Source organism: Ammospiza caudacuta, chromosome 1 (genome assembly GCF_027887145.1).
Source record: "Ammospiza caudacuta isolate bAmmCau1 chromosome 1, bAmmCau1.pri, whole genome shotgun sequence".
NCBI classification, from domain to species: domain Eukaryota; kingdom Metazoa; phylum Chordata; class Aves; order Passeriformes; family Passerellidae; genus Ammospiza; species Ammospiza caudacuta.
Window position 1 is genome coordinate 117,059,209 of NC_080593.1, and position 12,714 is coordinate 117,071,922.

Consider the following 12,714-nt stretch of genomic DNA (forward strand, 5'->3'; position numbering starts at 1 on the left):
TGTTTTGTAGAATTTGTAGTGTCTGACTAGGTGCTGATATAAGAATTTTGATTGTCTATTCTAGAAAAAGAAAAATCAAAACCATTTATAGTGTTTGCTAGCTCTAACCTTAATGCTACCAAGTAACTGCACTTTGAGGACAAAGTAAATTTTCTGATTTTCGAATTAAATTTTCATTTTTGTGAACTTTTTTATGACAATAGCTTTCTACAGTGTTTTGCACCAATGGAAACCTCAGAACTTCAGTGCTTACCTTGTGTAAGCCACTGACAAATTTCCATTTCAGTGCAAAGAATTAATTTCTGTTTATCTTATAACAGTTCCTAATCAAATTACACTAAGTCATCATTAATCAAATGTTCACAATGTAAATTTCCTTACAGGCTCTCATGACAATTTAGTCAATTTTAAACTAGATTTTGCCAACCAATACCTCAGCCTGAATCTGAAAGTGTATGTACTAGTTTTTTTGTAAGTTTGCTGTTAATAGAGAAAAACATAGATAACATGTTTACTTCTATTTGCATTCGAAGTCTTCTTTACTTAGCAAACTGATTCTTGATACAAGAAACTGAGAAATTTTCAATGGAGAAGACTCTGTCTCTGAATGCAGAAAAATGCTACCAATCTTTGTCCATGAGTGAGTATCTCAATACATGTCAATAGTAGTTTCCACTGATTTATTTATCACTTTTTTAGTATTGGTTCTCTTGTTTTGATACTGTTTTCCCATGTATTCTTTCACCTCTTTTAACTATAAAATTATATTCTGCATATTGTTATTAATGTGGGACTTCTTCCTATAGCCCTCAAGTCCTGTCATCTAAAAGGAATCATTGAAAGCAGAGGAGGGAGCATATGTGGATATAGGCAAATGGTTGTGTCAAAAAGTTTTTTATTAAATTATTTGCTCCTGCTCTTATAGTCTAGTAATTTGTTTCATTTTCTAAGGCCAATTCCTGAAAGCTGTATTTCATGGAAAGAGACACCAACCTTAAACCAGGTCACAACTGCTTGGTAACCTTGGTCACTACACAAAAAAATTGTAAGCCAGAATTTGCTTGCTGAAAGAACTGGAGAGATCAGACAATTAGACCTTAAAAGGATCTGCTCCGGGTTCAGTCTTACTTTTTCCTCCCCCTTACTCTTAAACCCTAAGACTGGAAAAGTTTGGATAAACCACACACACCTTGCCACCATAGGACTCAATAATATGTAAGGTTGACTTAGCTAGTATGTTCTGTATTCCTGTTGTTGCAAAGCCTGGCCTTTGGAGTCCAGTTCTGTCTGAGTTTTGTGTGTTTGTATTAGTATCTCATGGCCCAAGTTAAGAAAGAAGCTTAGATCATGTATATAATAAGGATGTGGAGTAAGTCATAGTGTCACCAAATAAATAAATGTGAGAAAACTAAACCTTGAAAGGATTTTGGAGGAACTTTGACTATTCATGTTTCTTCTCTAACCTGCACTGGCCTCTTCCACACAGAGGTTTTCATTTATTTACTCATCTAAACATTATTTTGGGCACATATAGAAAGTCTCTTTAAATTCTGTCTTTCTATACAATTCCTATTGGCCTGCTTGTAGGCACCTATGGGAATAATGAACTTTATGTTCAACGCTTTCATCCTAGGTATTTTTGTGGCTGGTTTCATGTCTCTCAGCATAAATAGTGGCTGCCTTGTTGTAGTTGCAATCTTCAGGCCCTACTGCAATGAAACTTGGAAACAATAAAAGATCAGATTCATGTTCATTATTGTTCCCATCAGCTGTAGCTCCTACTGCTTTGACTGATACCCAGTATCAGAACATGTCGACCTGGCAAGGTCTGTTTGCCTTCGCTGTCTCTGTGGGTGCTATTTCCCAACCGACTGCGCAAGCAGAGAAGGTAGAGCTGACCCAAAGTCAGTGATTTCCAGATGGCCTTTACTCATAGTCAAGGCCACCAACAAACACACATTTAATTTTCTGAGTTTTCTTAGAACAGTAGTCTTTCCAAGCTCAGAGAGTGCTGCTGGCTTTGTACAAGTACACTAACCACTTATTAAGTGCTGTTCAAATAGTGAGATGTCTTTATTATTAAGAAAGCTACATTTAGCTAATAGGCTTGCTAAGAAGATGATCAGAGGGATAGAGCGCCTCTCCTAGGAGGAAAGACAGAGAGCTGGGATTGTTAAGCCTGGAAAAGAGAAGGCTTTGGGGTCACCTAATTGCCGCCTTCCAATAGCCAAAGGGAGCCTTCAGGAATAATGGAGAGGGACTCATTATAGCAGGGAGTGACAGGATGTGGGGAATGGCTTCACATGGAAGGTAGGTTTAGATTGCATATTGGAAGAAGTTAGAAGAAATTAGAGCATTCTCTGTGAGAGAGGTGAGGCACAGGAACAAGCTGCCCAGAGAAGTCGTGAATGCCCCATTCCTGGAAGTGGTCAAGGCCAGGCTGGATGGGGACTTATGGAAGATGTCCCTGCCCATGGCAGGTGGTTTGGAATCTAGATGATTTTTAAGCTCTCTTCCAACTTAAACCTTTCTATGATTCCATGATACTCTTAGATGAGCAAATCAGTCTCTTTCCTGTGGAGTAAAAATGTGAGAGTCAATAATGTGTTTTTTTGTAATATTTTTGTAACATATTCACTGAAATTGAGATTCTGTAGCATTGTTATAGAAAGCTTGATCATACTTATAAGTATATGCAATTCCTGCAACACAGAGTTAAAAAAAACCATAACTATATAATTATGGTCCTGGCAAATGACTAGGTTCATGTTCTTTCTCCTTTCTTTATCTTCACGTTCTGAGGGAGGAATAGATTATAATTCATATCAGGTATTTCTCCTAGAGAACCTTCAACAGATGTGAGTGACAATGAAAGACACTGCTTTCTTACTCCAGCTATCTTAGCACCACAGAGCTTTCAGTCCATACTTCCCATGAAGGCGGCTGCCCATCTCTGATAAATGTCATTCCTTTTTTCCTATTCTTGCCTTCTTAAGCACCTGCCACTGAAACTGAGGGAATCTTCTGACAAGAAAGTTCCATTCTATACTGTCAGGATCTCATCTATTATGTTGCACCTCATCCATTTTATTTGTACTTCTGCAGCTAATGCTTCTGCTCAAGTAATGACATGCTTGTGTGGCTGATATTTATATTCCAGCTTATATTCCAAGGACTCACCTTCTTTCTGAGAACTATATTTTTGTCCATACTTAAGAAATTATTTGGAAGAAATATATTAAAATAGAAGAAAATAACTCTTCCTCAACTCAGTAATGATTGTCACTTTTCATTCAGTCATCACTAATGGATTCTGCTTTTTACACTCTGCACTTTTTTTCCCCCATAGCTAAGCTAAATTTTTCATATCAAAGATCTTGATTATCTTTTGACTTTTTTTGACTAAGTGGACAATTATCATGTTTAACTTAAGTTCAGGGCACTTTGGCAGTATTACCTCCCCAGTTTTACCCCAGTAACTGTGGTTTCAGCCATCATTGCAGCTGATCCATCAACCCGTGACATGCTAAAAACTGCAGATAGTGCAGCCTGGGAGAACTTCCCCTTTCTATTGTTTTTCTTTTATTTTTTCTTGTTCCTCTGTGTTCTAAAGCAGAACAGATGGAATTGCTGTAGAAGTCAGCAGGAATTTGTTCTCATCCTGTGATCCAATGGGTTTGTTTTATAGATAAGGAAGTTAAAAGGCAAACAAAACAAAGCAAATCTTGAGCAGAAAATGACTTCTTGTGACCTTCCTCTGAGCACTGCATCAAAGGTTAAACAAGGCCAAGTGCAGGGTCAGGAAACTGCATGAGGGCAACCCTTGGTACTAGCACAGGCTGGGGCATGAAGGTATTGGGGGCAGCTCTGTGGGGAAGGATTTGAGGGTTGCTGGTGGATGAAACGCCAGGCATGATCCAGCAATGCGCATTCACAGCCCAGAAACCCAAACATGTCCTGGACTGCATCAAAAGAAGAGGTGATTCTGCCCTTCCACTCTGCTCTCATGAGACCTCACCTGGAAGAGCTGTGTCCAGCTATGGGGTCCTCAGCACAGGAATGAGGAGTGAGTTCAAAGAAGGGCCACAAAAGTAAAGAGACAGCACCTCTCCTATGAAGGCAGTCTGAGAGAGTTGGGGTTGTTCAGCCTGGAGAAGACAAGGTTCCAGGAAGACCTTCTTGCAGTCTTTCAGTACTTAAAGGGGACCTGTAAGAAAGATGAAGACAGACATTTTAGCAGGGCCTGTTGCAAGAGAACAAGAGGTAAAGTCTTTAAACCACAAGAAGAGACTAGAGATGAAGAAATTTTTTTCTGATCTGGGTGGTGAGACACCAGAACTGGACACCCAGAGGAGTGGTAGATGCCCCATCCCTGGAAACATTCAAAGTCAGGCTGGACTGGGCTCTCATGTAGTTGAAAATGGCCTAGCTTATTTTAGAGGGGAGTCTGGACTAAATGATCTTCCAGGTCCTTTCCAACCCAAACTGGTCTATGAGTCTATGAATTGTCTGGCAGAGGAAAAATATGTGATGCACATTTCAAATGGGAAGATAAAGGTGTGTGGACCTGTTGGGACCACTGTCACCAGTGACAACTCTTTGAAGAAGGACTTCTTTCCCTTTGTTTCACAAATGTTGGGAATAGGCATTAAGAAAGGGAATGACCGCAAAGACTAAAACATAATCTTTGCTCTTAGAATCATGACTTCATGAACTTTTTAAATATGACTTAGTTTTTTATTGTATACCAGTGAGATTTAGGGTACAATTCTTACCAAAAAGAATTTTCCAGTTTTCTTCTGGTTTCTTTAGAATTATTTCTTTGAATTACATGATTAATGAATGTAATTTCTTTGAGGGGGAAGAAGTAACAATGGAAGTAGATTTGACACGCATCTATGAGCTGAGCAAGACAGGATTTTTTTACTTTCTGTTTTTTGCCTTCTGTTTTTTTACCTTCTGAGACTGTTTTCTTTTGCTCTCTGCATAAGCAAGTAAATTAATAAAATTTCCATGCAGCAAAGAATGTAAATGTGTAGAAGTGTATCAAAATAAATAGAAAACAAAAAATGTAGTATTATAAGATACCAGTCAGTGACTTTGATTTGACAGTGATTAGGAATTTGGGAATTGGTCTTTTCTGTTATATTTTAAAGTAGAAAACCAAGATGCAGCACTGCACCTGAATATTTATTGTAAATGGTTTGTGCAACATCTGCCTCACCAACTGCTTTGTGCCTTATGGCTGTGATGGTCAGGAGACACTGGATACCAAAATTTAATATCAGCAGACAGAAACATCTCTCTAGTTTGATGGATCTGTATTTGTGCATACAACAATAGATGGAAAATAATTTTTGGAATCTGCTCAGATACATCTCTTCTGTTCATTCAAGTTAACAGAAATACACAAAGTTATTCTCTGTCCTTATTCTAAATGTTATAGAGGACAATTTCAAGAGCAATACACAATGATTTCTTTTCCTGTGGTGAAAGTTTTAGATTAAGTGCCTTTTGATATTGAGAAGACACGAAGCAAACCAGTGCTAAGTGTCTTGGGGAACTTTTACTGTGTAAGAACTCCAAAGAATTTGTTGGTAAATATTTTTGAAAGTAAATACTCTATGAGTTTTTCTTTGGTTTCAATACATGAGTGCCTGGTAGCAGAAAGTTAACAGTTCTATCAGTAAGATTGAAAAGAATTTTTAATTACTAGGGAAATTATGAAAATAATTAATTCCAGAAAGAATTGGATTATAGCCATTTAGTAGATTTGACCTAAGTCAAATATGTCAGAGTTTTCAGCAAACCAAAATATTTTGACAGCCAGTATAGATCAATTTAAATAAAATCATATGTTTTCCATCTTTTAATCTTTTAACTTGAAGTAATTTTGAAATGAAAGCTTTTTAAATGGAAGAAAACCAGGAATGTGTCATTTTGAATAGAACGGAAGGAAAGAACTAATTTTCTTATTTGCAATTGAAAAGGGAATATGAACCCTGTATAGCTGGTTTGAGTGGTTACAATTTGCATTTTTCCCTCAGAAATTGTTGACCAAACTATTTTTGAGATAGGTGCAATCTTGACTTGCCTAGTTTATGCAAAAATTGCATGATACAATTCCCACACCAAAACCACTGTCTCTCCAGGACCTCCTTTCAGAGTATAATCAAGAGCGGAAATGTCCAGGGCAGTTTTATTATTTACATGCTCGATAGCTTTCGTTCCTGTTGATATAAAAATTTACTTTTGAAAGCTGATGACCAAAACTGAGTTCAGAGCTTGCATTTCTTTGAGGGTCCTCAAAACTCTGAGAATGGGATTCAGTTCAAAGGTTAGGGCACTTAAATGTAGGTATCTACTTGTGCACATTTTTGTATGGGCAGAATGCCCAGCTCCCATTCTGTTCAGTAGAGGTTTAGGGCTTGATCAGGCAGCTATCCCACAGCCAGATTCCTGGAGCTTTTCAGTTTCTGAAGGCTCCATGAGGTCAACAGACTCAACACCTGACTTTTGGGACATAAGTCTGCATGAAGGGAGCCTAGAGATGCATGGGTTACTGCAGGGTATTTCAATGTCTCTGCTTCCTGTGTGGGGACAAATGAGTCAAACCCCTTGTGAGTGCCATCATGTCAATTTAGAGATTTTTTTGGTTTACCCTAAAGTAACACCACATACTTTGGCAGCTGCTGGTGTTCAGCTGCCTGCATGTGCTGGCCAGATCTCTGCTGTCTGTATGAATTTTGAAACTAAATTCATGTTTCATAACCTGTGAACTGACTCTTATTTTGGGTGTCTGTCACTCTCAAAACAGGACTTTAAATATTTTTTTAATCTTATTTTCCTGTAGTCTTTGGCGGCACAAACTTAATATTTTTCAGACTACAGCATAGTTTCAATGTGACACCCATTATTTCCCTTTCTCGTATTCTTACCACATACTCATTACAAAAATCACTATTACACTGAAATTAGGAACTAAAGTCTCTTAGGTTATGAAAAAACCTTGCCTCAAAAATATTAGAATTATTCCCTAGATAAGCATAAGAAGCAGTAAAATCTTGTATTCCTTTAGCTACCTCTTGTTATCCAGCATATTTTTGACAATACATAAATTATAATAGTGGCTACATGTGTGTCTTATTTGCCAGGCTCCAGATACATTATACTCTGTATGGCTCAGTGGCAGTCCTCTGCACAAGGTTCAAGGCTGATTGATGGTACACTTTGATGTACTGATCTTTAGCAATAGCTGTAGTAGTGGAAAACCTTAATAAGCGCTGTTCAAGGCCAGTTTCAAGGCTGGACATTATCACCTAATTACTTTGATCAGAGTGGTGGCAAATATTTGCATAGTACATGCATGTGGATTCAGCCTGTTTTATTTTATTTACAGAGTAACTTTTTGGAATAGGGTCTGTCTGAGGTCTACTCTGGAAATTGAGATTCATGGTTTCCACAGAACCATGCTCTTGCAGACCTCTTCTCCTCATCTTCTGACTCCATCCTATTGCATCTCCTCAGAGCCACCCTGTCATGCCCTCCCTTAACCTTTTGTTCCTCCCTAAATATTGTTACCTAATGCAAACTTATTTCTGTGCTGTTCATGTTCTGTTCCTTTCTTGCTTCATAGCTTGATGAACGCACATTATAAAAATCACATTGTGGAACACTGCTTTGAAGTGCTGTTCTGGCTCCCCATCAACTGAGTTTATATCTGCTTCACTCAAGTGATGCTGCTTCACAATGTCTTCAGTTGGGCTCAAGACTCAAAATCAGTACTCCATCCTCACTCCCCCTTGGTCATCCATCAGCAATCTGTCACTGTCTGTGTCCTCTTTCAAATGTTGTCTTGCCTTCTGCAAAACTGCTGATAAGATATAGCCTTCCATAACCATTCTCCTAACAAACATTCAGCCAAGTGTTTCCTCCTTGTGCTGCAGTAATTTTCCAGTGCTGTCCTCCTCTCCTACCTCTTTTTGCCACAAAGAGCGTTTATCCATGCTGTCATCCCTCCTCCATTCCTACCTTATCCTGAATTCTTTATAGCACCAAATATAAACTTTTTTTGCTTCCAAGGAGCTTTGTATCTTAATCCTCATGTCTCTGTCATCTAGTATTAACTGCCCAGTTCTAGTGTTTTAGATCTGACCAGATCAAGAGGAATAAGCAAGGAATTTTTGCTATAATTTAGCTTTAGGAATCATTAATGGGGCAAGATGGTGCTGGCCTTCATCTCTCACCTCTGCTCTGCCTGTGCCACAAACATCAGCAGGGAGCTGGGGTCCTCTGAATTGCAGCCAGGCTACTCTCCTGTTGCACTGCAGTGCCTTCCCTAGGAGCCTCATCTGCAGACACCTCTGCAGTGTGGTGTTTGTCTTATATCTGCATCCAGCACCCCTATTCTCTGGCTATGGTTTCTGCAAATTCACAGGATTATTAAATCAACGGGTTTTAGGGACAGTCCTCTGACTGTAATCTCTTTCCAGACACAGGAGAATTTCTTCTAAGTGCAGACATAGAACTTCAATGGACAACAGTTGTTTTGCTGTGTTTAGCCAAATTTACTGTGTCTAAATAACACGTGTAAGAAGCTAATGTACCAAGAGTATGAGGCACAGTGAACACAACTCATGTGATTGCATCATTAATGGCTCTCCCTCTTGTTTTTAACATCAGCTTTTCATTCTTATAAGGACATTATTCCTTGTTCCAAGAAGAAACAAAATAGCCATGAAATTCTCCTTTCAATGTGGAGGATGTATTTTTAGGGAGTGTTCCCTTAACTATTTATCTTTCCAAGGTTTTGCTAACTTGGGCAGAGCAGTCGAGCTGAAATGTAACATGAAGCAGAGAAGTCTTTCCCTCAGCCTGAGGAGTGATTATCATTAAAGAAGAGCAGAGCTGAGGTCACTGCAGGTCATCAAGGCCCAGTTCCCCTCTTGCCTGGTGATTCAACCCTTGGGCCAATGTTCCTCACCCTGTGTCTCAAACCAGACATGGAAGTTCTCGGCAAGGGAGGAACAGAGCTTTTTTCACAGGCACAAAGTGTTTGTATCTGCCTCCAATTCCCTTGCAGGATCTGGCTTACCTTTAGAGTCCAGGTGTCCATATGGAACAAGGGCTGAGACGAGGTGCTGTTCTCTCTCCAAACCCAGTGAGAGGCGAGTCTGGCCCGGAGCAGCTGGCAGAGCCACAGGCACATGCTGGGGACAGTGGGACTGACTCTGTGCTCCTGCCAGCCAGCACTCTGCACAGGGTGCTTACTGCAGCTGACACAAACAGGAGGCCTCCCAAAGCCCTCCAGAGCCCAACACAAAACCAGCTGGTTTTTTGAAAGCTGCTGAGCACCTCTGAGAGCAAGTCTGTTCCTTAGGAACCTTGCACAAGCATCCCAAAGAAGCTCTGCTTGTTCTTGCCCTGGGTAAAGGGGAGCTCGTTCCATACCTAGAGTGAAGTGACTTCTAGCTTGACTTCTTCCAGCCTATGGTATTTAATGTTTTTCCTCTGGGTGTTTTTATGTCTCAAGTCTGCAATTACTGGGGGCCTTTTCCAATCCTTCTCCAGCTGACTGTTACACAAATGTTACTGAGAAATAATCACACGGCCAGTCGCACTGAAGAGTTCTCAAAACAACAGAGATTCAGCCAGCCAAGGTGTGTTAATCTTTCAAAATTTCTGTGGGATCCTGCTATCTGATGAGACAAATTTTAGTAATTACTGTTATCTTTAAAAAGATAATTGGAACCCACAGGAATTTATTTATAGGTGATTTAAGTATAACAAACTTTTAATTTTAAAAATCTGTGGCTCTTTCGTGAATTGTTCTGAAGTGACCTCTCTCTCCCTTCATGACTCACAGGTCACTGAAGATCATTTGATTTGAAATGTGTCCCCCACAGAGTTGCCTGTCTTGGCAGAAAACAAATTAAAGTAAACAAGAGTTAGCAAGGTGGGTATTTACACTGATAGCACTCCTGTTAATAGTATGTAACCTTTTTATTATTTAATACTAAGGTTATTAGGAGGCAATCACTGCTTTTATCACCAAAACCCCTGTATGCAGCAAAACATAATTATGGTCAAGCCTCATCTGCATGTTCTTTAACTGTATGGAGCTGGTGGTGTAAATGAGAGGAGATAATAGAACCATAGAATCATAGAATAATTTGGGTGGGAAGGTCATGTAGTCTAATTCCCTACAATGAGCAGGAGCATCAGAAGATTATGGTCCAACCTTCAGCCTGTTGACTTTCAGATAGAACAATCTGTGCAGGTCATAAATGGCAAATACCTATTTATGGTGCCACAGCTTTCTGTTTAGACAAATACCATGAACAAATTGAAGATGCTATCATCAGCTAAGCAATAGTTATCTCTAAAATGTATTTCACGCTTTCAGAAAAATTATGCCATGATTTTTCCTCTTTTTGCTTCCTCTTTTATTTCATCAGAAACTTGCATAAGATGTCTCATAATAGAGATACCAGTTTATCCTGATATTCTTACAGTAAGATAAAAAAAAAAAATGAAGAAGGGTTGAAGAATCTATGCTCAAAACCACTGTTGACACGTTGAAGAGTGGCTGCCTGAACTCAGCTCTGTTACATCAGCTGTGGCCAGCATGGTTTCAGAACTGTAAAACTGTCCTGTTTTCTGACATGGTGTCATGTTTCATTAGTAGGGTCACCATGTCAGTTCCAAGAGCTCCATGATCAGTAAATATTTCTTTTAGCCTGAAAAAACTCTAGAACATTTTCACTGCCTAGGTTCACTCTGCTCACCCAAAATGCTCGCCCTCCTTCTGCTGACTTATGAGCCACGTGGTCTCATTCAGCCAGCCTTGCTCCTAATCCCCAAATCACTGTTCAGAGGCATCTGACCAGCCCAATGTCCAGCTCATCTGGGTCCAAAAAAATCTGAACATTTAATTTCCCTGACGTGCCCAATCTATGTTACACTTATGTGTTCCTTAAGGGTTATCCCTCTCTCTTACTCATCCTACACAGGACAACCACAAGCATTGAGCTGTCCCTGGGGGTGTGGGAGAGACTGAACTCACCAACTTCCTCAGGGACTGCAATCCCAAACTGAAATTGAATCTTCTCTCAGCTAAGAGAGCACTTTGGCTCTAAGGGCACTGTCCAGAAGTCATGCAAATCATCCTGTTGAGTCTGTTACCTTTTTTTTTTTTTGAGAAAACACACTACAAATTCCCTGAGAAAAATGCCTGAGCTATGCTAATGGTTAGGGTGCCCACCTGGAGGCTGAGGTTGTGGCTCCTCTTCTGCCCCTACCTCTTCATGCATTTTAAATAGTAAGTATATAATGTGAAATACACAGCCCACAGCAGAGGCTGCCTGCTTGTTACCAGCCTGGATCTGTCCAATATATTTCTAATTGCTCCTATGGTTTTAGTATTATTTTTCTTTGTTTTCCTGTCTTAATACAAGTCCTGCTTTTAGGAGAGACCACAGAAAGAATTGCCCTGGTATAACCTTGTGGTGTTTGTGACCCTGGCAAGGCAGATGAGTATTGATTGCTGAAGTATTTGATTACATTAGCTGAGGCATAGTGCCACAGACCTTGTACTTTCTTTTCTCCCCTCACTTGCATCTGTGCAACCCCCTTAATAGGGGTTTAACTGAGGTTAGAAAATTAGCAGCTACAGCAGTAAACAAAAATACTTGTATATGTAGCCCTACATATATTAAGAAAAAAAAAAAAAAACGAAATCCATATCAAAGCTATTCAAACAGTTCATCTGTGTGTCTTTTGTCACAAAGTGGAAGCATACTTAGGGGCTTATACTGGGTCTTTTCATCTGCATAACACAAGGTCAATATGAAAAAGAAGAGTCCCCTGCAGACATGTTTTATCATCCTCAGGCTACAGGAGTCCTGAGCTGAGCAGAAAGGACTGGTTGCCTCTGTTCTATACACTGCATATCAATCTACAGGTTATGTGCTCCAGCCATCCATGGAGAGCTGCTATCCCAGCCAGAGAGGACTGGCCCAGGCTGAGTGGTGAGGACCATGGTGCCACAGGAGTTTGGGCAGGAGCTCCTGAGCCACCCTTGCAGGGCCCTGTCTGGTGACAATGTTGGTTTCTACCAGCTTGTGGTGATTCTGCACTTTAATCATTATTTTCTCCACAGTGGTCAGAACTGGACTTTAATCTGTGGAGTGATCCTCTGATGTTTTCACCTTCCCCTGAGTTCTTTATTGTAAGTATTCCTTGGTGTGTGAACCAGCTCAGGCAGGACACAGGAGCAACCACAACAGCATGGATGAAATGGAGAGAAAATTTGGTTTTGTTGAAACCAAACCACAAGTTTTCTAGCTTTTACCCTTCTGATTCTCTCTCTGATCCTACTGCTGGGGGAGTGAGTGACTGGCTGTTTGGGGCTTGGTTGTTGTCTGGGTTTAAATTGTGATGCCAGTGGGAGGATTCCCAAAGCAGCACACAGGCAGAGGCACACAGGCAGGGATGCAGACACCATGGAGATCTCTGAGTGCTAGGGGATCACCAAACCTTCTCTTTTTCCTTCTAAATCAGGGATTCATGCAGGTGTAGTTTACTACAGTTTGGTTGTTCCCACAGCAGGACAGGAATCTCACCCATGCTCAACAGGATACCTCTAAATCTATCTCAGGACTATGTTATCTGAACACAGGTGTTGTCCAGCACATGAGGCTAAACAGTAACTGG